Raw genomic sequence first — 12,128 nt, forward strand, 5'->3', positions numbered from 1 at the left:
CAGCCTGGTCTACAGAGCGAGTTCCAGGACAACCAGGGCTACACAGAGAAACCCTGTCTCAAAAACAAAATGGGGGTGGGGAGAGAGCTGGACCAGTGGAATACCCTGGCTTCCGTTCTCACTCTGCACATACCAGGTGTGCTAAAACACCCCTGTGATCCCAGCACTAGGAAGGCAAAGGTGGGATGATTGGCCATCCTTGGCTAAACGGGGGTGGGAGTGGGGCTGACACTAACACCGGTGACCCCATGAGACCCTGTGTGTGGTTGGAGTGGAGAGGAAGAAGGAAGGAAGGAACCAGCCAGATAACCAAGAGTGCACAGTCTAGTCCAGAGAGAACAGAAACAGCGCAGAACTGATTCCCTGGTCTCATTATCTTAGATTCAAAATAAGCTGGAGTTATGCTAAAAACCCCAATTGTTAATAAACTCGGCATCACACTGGCCGTAAAAAAATATTTTAATGTGCTTATTTCCTGAAAAATAATGGCCTCAGTTAGTGATCTAAAATAGGCATGGGCTAGCCTATATTATGCCCACTGTGACTCAGAGAAACACAAATTCTACAAAGGGCAACAATTATTCTGAAAATGACAGAGGCACACACAATTATAGATACGATAATGTTTTAAAAAGATCATCTATTTGGAGTAATTGTCCAGATGTGAGAATGGAGAGGTGACCTGGTTTGGTCTGTCCCTCTCCCGAGCACGCCTCAAGCCTCACACACCGTGACTGTCGGGAAGTGATTTCTGTAAGTTCAACAACCGAGGGCTGACTTGTCACCAAAATGTCCCCTCTCTTTATTAATTCAACATGTTTCCAGAGAAATTCTTTCTCTCTTGCATGATCAGCACTTCTTCGTGTTTAATAAAATATTAAGTTTCTCGGCACCAAGGGAAGAAAAAAAGAAAAAGCTGAGCAGGTTAAAATGGCACTGTGCTTATAAATTCTGATACAACAGTTCCCGAACTGCCCCCAAAATGCTTAGCAAAGAACAAAAACAATCAATGCTGAACTCAGACCATGAGTTTTGTGTGTTTGTATGGGCAGGAGACGTACATGTATGTGTAAACCAAAGGTCGACAGTGGCTGTCTTTCTTAACCAGTCTTCACTGGTTTTTTTGTTTATGTTTTTTTTTTTTTTTTGGTTTTTTGGGGGTTTTTTTTGAGACAGAATCTCTCCCTGAACCTGGAGCTCACTGACTCAGTAGACTGGTTGGTCAGTGAGCCCAGAGACTTTCTTGTCATTCCTTAGCATTGGGATTATGGGTACATGCCACCATGCCTGGGTATGGGTATAAGGATCCATATGGGTATCCATCTGGATCCTTCATATGGGTATAAGGATCCAAACTCGGATAGCAAGTCCTTTAACAACTGAGCCTTCTCTCTAGCCTTGAAGGACTTCCCAACTAGAAGTTCCATGGAGCTGGCTTAACATACATCCTAGGAACTCTGATACAGATCCATTGAGCTCCTTGTCGCAGAGACTTGCAGCAGCTCTCTCAGACCCTGAAAGCCAAAACGAAATCATTTGACTCTGGCCACAAACATCCCAATGGAGCCAACTCTAGGACTGTCCATTCCTCCCCATATCCACACTCAACCCTCGCCTGTGCTATATTGAATATAAAGTGTCTGTCTCCTGTATTTGAGTGTTTTGGTCCCCAAAAATTGTGGAACATGGCCCTCTGATACGAAACAGCTTCCTTCCATCCTCTTGAGACCCAGCTGTACCTGGTTGCAAGCGTTCATCGAAACTACGCTTTCCGATTGTTGACATTGGAGGAGGCCATGCAGAGGGTCACCAGAAGCTGCAACCATTCCTCCCGAACACCTGTATGCAAGTCTGCTCTCATTACAGGCGGTCTCTTGGTTTAAGCCAGGGATGGGCCTCAAGGATGAGCTAATGTACACAGATTGAGGAAGGTGAGCTGAGGGAGCAATGTAGCTATGGGGAAGCCATCATCCATGTTCACTGAAGACTATGCACTATATCTGCTATTTGGGGTCAGCCCCTTCCTCACACTCTGTAAAGTCTGATAGACGCTGGTTCCCCAGGGTGAACTTTGGTGGAATTGTGCCTTGTTTTGTCAGTGGGACTTTATGAGTAGATGGTAGATGCCCTTTACATTTCCCTTGGGGAAGAATTCTCAGCACACCAGTTGGTGGTACTCTTTTGGGAGCTTGTGAGGCCACATAGGTAGAGGTAGGTCATTGGGGGCGTGGTCTTTGAGGGTCATATCCCGACTCTGTTACTGATCCCGCTCTGTTTCCTGGTCCATACTCCTAACATGAATATGCCCTTTTCACAAGCTCCTACAGCCAGAGAGTTGCTCTTATTTTGTTTGTCTTTGTTTAGAGCCAGGCTCTCCCATTATCCAAGCTGATCTTAAACTCATTATGTGGCCAAGGGCGACCTTGAACTCTTGATCCTCTTGTCTCCACTTCAGCCAAATGATAAACAGGTTAGCTTCACAGCTGGATTGACAGCTGACAGTTGACCTCAGAGGAGCAATAACTGGTCAGAAAGCAGTCATCCCAGCAGTGCTCCAAGCAAGAAGCCAGTGATTAATAATGGTCTCACTGTGAGGACAGAGGGCAATGATTTGCCTGGGAATTCATTCCGGATATAAGGGGCATCACCCTCAGAAATTAGAAGGCCAAATTACTATGATCAACTCTAAAATTGTACATCTCTAAAATCTAGCTGATTAAGATTCAATAGGATGGGTATAATTTAGCAAACCCCACTGGCTTCCCTAAAATGATGCTAAATACATAAAGAAATGCTACTCCCAGCACACACACACACAGACACAAATACAGAAGAGAGGGAAGGCAAGGTTAAGAGAGAGAGGAGAGAGAGGAGAGAGAGAGAGAAGAGAGAGAGAAGAGGGAGAGAGAGAGAGAGAGAGAGAGAGAGCACTTTTCTCAGCATCTCCTCACAGAAACACATCACTATACACCTTTTATAAAATGTCAAGAAATAAGGCTAATAAGAAATGCATGAAGCGCTTAAGGAAATGAGAGAGGAGCCAATATTGAAATTTAAAAAAGAAAAACAAATATTTTAGGAGCTATCCCCAGTCTCTGGATTGCAAGAACCTGTATCTTAAAGGACCTTGAAGTGACTTAATAAACACCTCTATGATATTTATTTTAGAATCAGTAAAAAACACCCTAAAGTTCATGTGAATAAGTAAAGAGGGAAGGGACTGGACAGGTGGCTCAGTGGTTAGGAGCACCTTCCTGCTCTTAATTTATTTTTTTAAATAAACTTTGTTATAAAAAAATGTTATAACAAAGTGAGTGAATTCCAGGATACCCAAGGCTATGCAGAGAAACCCATCTTGAAAAACCAGAAGAGAAAATAAAAATTACTATAAAAAACTATAAAAAAAAAAAACCCTTGCAAAACCCAAGTTTGGGTCCCAGCACCCACATAAGGTGCCTGGAACCCCAGCTCCAGGGCTCCCCACTTCTATTCAGGCCTCTACTCATGTGCACAAACACGCACAGAGACACACGTGATTTAAAAACATGGCAAGGGCCACGGAGAAGAAGCAGATTCCTAGACACTAAAGTGTATAAAATAGAACAGTCCCATTCATGCTGGGATACATCCCCAGACCCACAGAATCCACAAGTCATGCGGAATCCTACACACACGCAGTTCCTTCCTGTGCATATGTACTCATGGCAATGCTTAATGTATGCTGTGGTCTGTTTGTGAAATTTCCCCCACAGTGTCACGTGTTTGACCCTTGGTGCCCAGCTGGTGGTATTGTTAGGGAAGGCTGTGAAATCTTCAGGAGGTGAGGCCTTGCTGGAGGAAGTAGGTCATTGGGGGTGGAGCTTGATGTTTTCACCCTCTGCTTCCTGGATGTATAATGAGCAGGTCAGTCTTATGCTCCTATCGTGTTTCCTTCACCACGATGGACTGTATGACTCTGGGACCATAAGCCCAAATAAATCCTTTCTCTTTTACGTTGCTTTGTCAGGGTGTTTTATCACTACACGAGAAAGTAACCAAGACGTCAGACAATGTAAGAAAGTGCAGTGGCTATGAAGCATCTCTCAAACCTCAGTCCCCAACTCCTTTCTCTTTCTCTGCTTCTTGTCCACCATGAGGAGCAAAATTGCCTTTACTGCACGTTCTGGCCAACATGATGTTCTGCCCAAGTCCATGGTGCCACATGACCATGGACAGAATTTTATAAAACTACAAGCCCAAATATACTTCATTTTTAAAGCTGTTCTCTCAGGTACCTTTGTCATGACAATAAGAACACAGACTGTCCTGGTTAGCATTAACTGTCATCTTTACCTATCACGTTAAAGTCAACTGAGGAGGGAGTATCAATCGAGAGATTGCCTGTGTTAGTTTGGCCTCCAAGTGTGTATGTTGGCGGATTATCTTGATTGTTAATTGATGTGGAAGGGTCTAGCCAATGTGGGTGGCATCATTACCTGGACAGGTGATGCTGGGCAGTATGAGAAAGCTAGCTCATTAGTCTGAATGAGCCAGCAAGCTTTTCTATGGGTTGTGCTTTAAATGACTGCCTTGATTTTCCTCAATAATGGACTGTGACATGTTATCTCAAATAAATCCCCTTTCTTCCATTTAAGTTTTTTTTTTTTTTAAATCACAACACAAAATAAAACTAGCGTTGTAATATTTAGCTTTGTCAACTTGACACAAACTAGTCATTTGGGAAGAAGGAACATTAATTGAGGATATGTGCTCACCAGATTGGCTTTTAGCCAAGTTCTGTAGGGACGTTTTCTTGGTTAATGATAGATGGAGAAGTGTTCAGCCCAGTGTGGGTAGTGCTATCCTTAGACTTGTGGTCCTTGGTGATATATGAAGGCAGGATGAGCAAGCCATGGGAGCAAGGCAGTAGGCAGTGGGAGTGTTTGGGGAGTTTTGAGCTGGAAAAGACATTGAGTGCTCAGAACTTAATGAGCTAGTCTACGGGAGCTTGGAGTTAAGACTTCTGAGAACAGGGCAATGGGAATCTGGCTGGCATGTTGGCTTGTGAAGTTTCAAAATCCCTTCAACACTCTATTAGGATTGTGGGATATCTTGCATTATGACTCTGCGATCTCTTGTCTGCTGGGGCTGAAGGATCAGCTGTAATTAACAAGAGACCAACCCACTGAAGTGGCATCTTTGCTTTACTAAGACCATTGATGCTGGTTAGATAGGGCTGAAAAATCAGCGGTGATTAACAAGAGTCCAGTATCGCTGAGGTAAAATCTTCTGGGAAGTATTTCCTCAGGGTTGACACAGAGAAGAAGCTGTGGCACAGAGAGTGGGCCAACTTGAATCCCAAGATGGTAGTGGAACTTGGTAATGTATGAGAGTCTCTCCGGTGGTACTAGGTTGGGTAATGAGTGAGCTCAGGATTGAAGGAATTGTGGAAGGCAGCTGAGGTACAGCACCAAGTACAGAGAGGCCAGAAGGTCATTGGTGAAGGTGCAGCCTCGTTGTAGTAGAGGCCTCAGGATTTGAGGATTCTTGGAGGGAAAGTGAGGCCTGGCTTCACGAAGCAGGATCAGAGTCTCCGAGGAGAGCTAAGGAGAAGCTATTTTTGAAGGAACAGTATCCCCAGGATATTGGCTATGCCAGGACTTTGAGATGACCACCAAGGACAACTGAATGTGTTAAAGTCAGCCTGAATCTATGAGACAATCTGCATATGCTACTGGGAGATGGAGTTACCTACCTATGCACTTTGGAACCCAGGGCAGAGTAAATGAATCCCAGATGCTGTACACGGAGCTACAGAGTTCGGTTTACACAGCTGGAAGTTTGTTTTGTTTTCTTTGATTTGATTGTAACCATGGCCTGGTACATCACTCATGAAGTAGGAAGTCCAAAACTTATTGTTGATTTTTCAGGAGCCCAGAGTTGAGAGACTTTGGCCATTTAAAATTATACTGTATGTCTTACTGGGCTGTCAACATGAGATCTTGGAGACAAATAATAAAGGTTATGTTTTCATGGTGATGTGGTTGTGTGTCAAGGTGATGAGGGGTCCGTTGCGCTGGCTAGTTTTTCATCAACTTGTTACAGACTAGAATCATTTGGAAAAAGAAGAAACCCTAATGAAGAAGATGTCGTCATCAGATTGACCTGTAGTATTTGGTTAATGACTGACTTGGGAGGGCCCAGCCCACTATGGGCGGTGTTACCACTGGGTAGATGGTTCTCTGGGTTATCTAAAAAGGCTTGTTTATGGAGAACAAGCCAGAAATCAACATTCTTCCACATTCTCTGCTTCAGTTCCTGACTCTAGGCTCCTACCCTGTTTGAGTTCCTGCCTCAGCTTCCCTGATGATAAATTGTAAACTATATAAAATGCAATAAGCCCATTCCTTGGTTATTATGTTTATTGTAGCCATAGCAACCTAATTAGGATGCCAGCACTGAAATTAGCAACAATAAAGCAAAATAACTACAATAATATATCATAATCATAGTTACGCAGATGTCTCCTTCTTCAAGAAACTCAAGATGAATAGTATTTTCAGACCATGATTGTCAACGAGTAATTGGTTTTTTACAAAATAGAATCTCATAGATGGGGTGGGAAGCTTATTTCAGAATATTGACACTGAAATAATGAACCAATAGTCTGCAATGTGTATCAGTGGCCTAGGAAATCAGAAGACAGGAGCTATAGAAATGGCTCTGTGATTAAGAATGCCTTGTGTTCTTGCAGAGGACCCATGGTTGGTCACCAACATTCACATTACCTGGAATTCTACGGGATCTAGCACCCTCTTCTGGACTCTGTGAGTACTATACCTATAGCACTATACATACACATATACATACATACATACATACACATAAATATGTTGAGACATACATGAGAACCATTTAGTTATTTAAGTCTCTGCACGTCAAAATGGTGCAACCTTTCATGACAATGAAAACCGCAAAGGGAGAAAGAAAACGGCAGACAGAGTGAGGGCTTTGGCTCTAATTTACAGTCCTAAGTCCATCTATGCATGGTGGTTCAAATTTGTAACCCCAGGACTCTGAGGCTGAGGCAGGAGAATGAGGAACATGAATCCAATTGGGGATACAGAGTAGGCTCTGAACCAGCCTGCACTATAGCAAGACCTTGTCCAAAAACGTACAAACCCAAAATGGGTGTTGGAGAGTTGGCTTGGTGTTTAAGAGCATTCACTGCTTTTACAGAGGACCTGAGTTCAAGTCCCAGGACCCATATTTGGGGGACTCTCAACCTCTCATCATTCCAGACCAGTGGTTCTCAACCTTCCTAATGTGGCAACCCTTTAATATGGGTCCTCAGGTGATGGGAACTATAAAATGGCTTTCATTGCTACTTGATAACTGTCGTTTTGCTATTATTATGAATTGCAATTGATAATGTAGATATTTTTGGAGAAGGAGGTTTGCCAAAGGTGTTGCGTGCGACCCACAGGTTGAAAACCACTGCTCAAGCTCCAGGAGATCCAGCACCCTCTTCTGAATTCCATGGGCACTGCACTCATATGCATGCATTACACACACACACACACACACACACACACATACACACATGCACATACACAAAGAACTAATATGCAACAGCAAAGGCCACAAGGAAGTTGCTCAGGTGCAGAACATGTTCACATGGTCTCTTTTTGCAGACAAGAAAAGCAGCTATATTTGCTTTTGTTTTGTTTCCGTTTCTTAAAAAAGGCCTCACTGTATAGCCCAAGATAGCCCAGAATTCATATCTTCCTATCTCAACATCTTAAGTGTGCACCACTGCACTGGCTGCATTGGTAATTCCACTCCAGCTACTACCTTCTTGCATTAGATGAGGCGTGCCCAGGCTGGCTTCAGTGACAGGGCAGAGGGTCAGAGTCTGATGTGCACCTACCTGTCTATAATACACATTTTTTTTTCTTCCTGGGCTGACTGTGGAGCAAGCCACGCTTGCATGTGAGATATTTGCTTCCTCTGGCTTCTCCAGCATTGAATAATTGAACATTTAAGTGGTTGTTCCACTTCAGAAACCGGGAACCAGGGAGGCACTGTGCAAATTACTAAGTCAAATTGGTCTTAAGTGGGAATGAGGTGTGGGAGAGAAAGAAAGAGAAGAAGAAAGAAAGAGAAGAAGAAAGAAAGAGAAGAAGAAAGAAAGAAAGAAAGAAAGAAAGAAAGTAAGAAAGGAAGGAAGGAAAAGAGGAAGGAAGGAAGAAAGGAAGGAAGGAAGGAAGGAAGGAAGGAAGGAAGAAAGGAAGAAAGGAAGAAAGGAAGAAAGAAAGGAAAAGAGGAAGGATGGAAGGAAGAAATGAAAAAAGGAAAAGAGGAAGGAAGAAAAAAAGAGAGGAAGAAAGAAAGAAAGAAAGAAAAAGAGGAAGGAAGGAAGGAAGGAAGGAAGGAAGGAAGGAAGGAAGGAAGGAAGGAAGAAAGACCAACTGAAATCCTTGACAGACAAGGGTCTGAAGAATGCAGCCACCCCACCCCCACCCTGTGACATCACAGTTATACATGGTTGGGAAGTATATTGGCTGCTTTTTTCATTGCTATAATAAAACATGGCAACTTGAGACAGGGGGACTTACTGTGGCTCACAGTTTGAAGGGAGAGTTGATGGTGGCAGGGGAGGTCAGACAGCAGACATGAGAGCCGGCTGACCATGCCACACCCAGGCTGGAAGGAAGACGGATGCTGCTGTTCTGTTCACCCTCTTTCTTTCTCATTCAGTCCAGAAACCCAAACCACACCATAGTGCCAGCCACACTCTGGGTGTGTCTTCTCCACATCCATCAACCCAGTTTAGACATGCTCGTCAAGTTGTCTCCATAGTGACTGTAATCCTATGAAGCCGACACTCAAGATGATCGATCCATCACAACTGGCTAGCCTGGAAGAAACACACCTTGTGTCCCAGGTACAACTTTTGACCTTCAGCCTGTCCACTGTCAGACACAAACATCCCTTGATGAGAACAATTCTTTCCTGTAAGTACTGTCAGACAGGTGGTGACAACAGCCAGGTGTACACTCTAGAGACTGAGGTTGGAAGACTGTAATTCTGAGGCTAGTTTGGACTGCATAATGAGACCCTGTCTCAATGTTCCACCCCACCCCACCCCCAGTCTTTTCATGGAAAGTAGAACTGGCATTAGTAACGTATCCAACACGCACCTCCCATTCCCGTATCAGTTTATTAAGAGATTCATTATACTGTTTTTTTTTTTTGTATCAACGATGTACTGGTGATCAAATGATCATTATAAGATGTGTATGTCAGTTCTTAAGAGAAGAAAGCTGAGACCAATTGCCCCTCGAGTGGATTTTGTTAGGGGAGGAGCCTCATGTTAGGGACAGGATAGCTATAGTCAGGCTTTGAAGCTGAGGAACACGGAAGGGAGTGCTCTAGCTTCGTTCTCTTGCTATGATAAAATGCTCTGGCCTAAAGCAACTTAGTGAAAGATTTAGTTTGTTTACTCTCTCATGTCACAGTCACTGAGGAAGGGCAGGGCAGGAGCCTGAAGCAGAAACTACAGAGGAATACTTCTTGCTGGCTCATAGGCTCATACTTAGCTTCATATACAGTCCAGGGCCACCTGCACAGGGAATGGGGCTGCCCACAGTGGGCTGGGTTCTTCTTTGTCAATTAGTAATAAAGACACCTCCCACAGATTTACCTACAGTCTAATATAATATAGGCAAATTCTCCTATGAGATTCTCTTCTGAGATAATTCTGGGCTGTTTCGTGTGGAAAGTTAAAGTGAACGAGGACTAGAGGTTAGAGCATCCTATCATAGATTTAGGACAGTGCTTGAAGGGAGAAAGATGCTTCCCTTCAAAAACCCGAGAGGAACTTCATGCAGAGAGAGAAACACAGTTAAAGCAAACAATAAGAGAGATAACCGCCATGGGCCACATGACAGAAGGTGGGGGGAGTGCCATTACAGAAGCATCCTGAGCAATGGATACTTCTGATGTTTATAACATTTAAAAGGAAGCAGGACGTTTCATATGCCCATCCCAGTCAGGAGATTTAGTCTGGCTTATCTGTATGAAGGGACCATGGAGGATGCAGGTACTGGGCGGGACCACAAACTTATCTTGCAGTTGCCAGGGGAAACAGGGGCTGGGCTGGGGTTTTCCCACAGAGATCTATGTGCTCTAATTTTTCACAGCAGGAGCGTAATTGTGTGAGGTGTGGCCCAACTAAAGAGTGAAATATTTAGATAGATAGATAGATAGATAGATAGATAGATAGATAGATAGATCCAGAGGGTCTATGATCTAATACAAATGTGTTCAATTTGATAATATACTGTCCTCAGAAATAAAAGGTTAGCAGAAGAAAATGTGCATGAGTGCACATCTGTTCATGTGTGGGCAGCACGTGCATGTGTGTGCACATGTGCATGTGTATGTGTAGATGTGTCAAGTAACTGCCCTCTTGAACCAGAAGTCTGTATGTCACAGACTATAGTGGGCCAGGGTTAGATAATTCAGTTTATTGCCCAAAATATTTCTTGCTTCCTTTCCTAATCAGACATATGTTCCCCTCCACCCCTTCTGGCTTTTTACTTCACATCTGCAGTTGATCCAGATAAAATTCTGTGTCTTGTATGATTTAGGGAGTTACTCCAGAGACCCCAGCGACCACCAAATGTCTCCACGTTGTGACCTTATCTCCCACACACTTGATTCTTGGGTGATGCAAAGCTTGACTCTTCCCCTACAACCACACCATATACTGAAAACAAAAAAAAGTTCTATTTTGGGATTATCTTTTGTTCAATTTAGACCTAACCTCAGAGTGTAAGCATTTGTCAAGGTTAGCCACTTTCAATGCCAAGCAGGAGACAACATAAATCAAAAAGTTAACATCGAAAGGTTTCCAAGGAGCCTGGAAGGAAACCAAGCTAAAGAAGGTGACCGGGACGGCTGGGAGTGGGAGATAAAAAAAAGCTGTGCTGTTTAATTTTCAAAGTTCACGGATAGGAAAAGCAGACGTGTTAAGAGGACACACCGGAAAGCATTGGAAAACAAATGTAACAACGCATAAGCAAGCTGTTCTTATTCAAAGCCTTCTTTCCTGCGCCTGAGTTTGGTATCTTTGCCACATTTTCAGGAAGGGCAAGCATGGCTACATCCTTACTGTTTTAAAAGGAAAGCGCGGTGGAGGCTCGAACAGTGGTCAGTGTGCTGAGCATTAGAAGGAGACACAGAAACTCGACTGTGTCTAACTTTACGACCAGTGAACAAACCGGGTCTTTTGATTCATGTAAATTGGAAAGATGCGTTATAGGGATCCAGAAATGTCTAATAGTTTGTGTGTGTGTGTGTGTGTGTGCACGCGCGCGTGCAGGTACACGCATATGCAAGTATGATAGGTGTAGTTCTTGGGTGCCACTGGAGTCTGGATTGCTCACTGGTTTGGAGCCAGTGATTTGGCTAGACTTGCAACTGGCTAGACCAGCCGAGCCCCAGATCTCCAGAGACCTCCCCCATCCCCGTCTTTTTAATTCTGGGGCTAGAACTGCATAGTGCTGTGCCTGTCTTCTTTACGTGGGTTCTGGGGACAGAACTCAGGTTGTCATCCTCGCACAGCAAGCACTTTATTGACTTGAGTCTTCACCCTAAGCCAATGGATTCTTTTAAAGATGATTCTTGGCTTAGTTTTTGTACCTGCAACACCCCCGTAACAGTCCATCTGTTGCAGGCTGGGTCCTCAGCTTGGGAGAGGTAGTGAGTCATTTAAGAGGTGAGGCCTGGTGAGAGGCGGTGGTGCATCAGGGTATGCTCCCAAAGGCGACTATGGAATGTCAGTCAGTCTCTTCTCTTTGCTCCCAGTGCTACATGAAGGAACAGCTTGCTCTACTATACCATGAACTCATGGTCATTCTGTGCTGCCTGGAACTGGCCTGAAAATGAAAGTAACAACTAAGGTGCATGGAAGCCTCTAGAACTGAGCTGAGGAATAAAAAATTTCCCCTCTTGAGATGGTTTATCTCAGATATTTGTCTCAGTAATGAGAAAAACTGACTCATGCATCCAAATTCCTCTTGTAGAAATAGAATCTCTCTCTCTCTCTCTCTCTCTCTCTCTCTCTCTCTCTCTCTCTCTCT

The 12,128-nt window shown here is 43.9% G+C and overlaps 1 protein-coding gene across 2 annotated transcripts in view; it reads right to left on the reverse strand.

Moving 5' to 3' along the window:
* The window catches only part of Caln1 (calneuron 1), a 434,985-nt gene that overhangs the window by 78,323 nt on the left and 344,534 nt on the right, over nucleotides 1-12,128 (reverse strand). The window lies entirely within an intron of this gene.

The sequence above is a fragment of the Mus pahari genome, chromosome 23 (assembly GCF_900095145.1).
Source record: "Mus pahari chromosome 23, PAHARI_EIJ_v1.1, whole genome shotgun sequence".
Classification (NCBI taxonomy): Eukaryota; Metazoa; Chordata; class Mammalia; order Rodentia; family Muridae; genus Mus; species Mus pahari.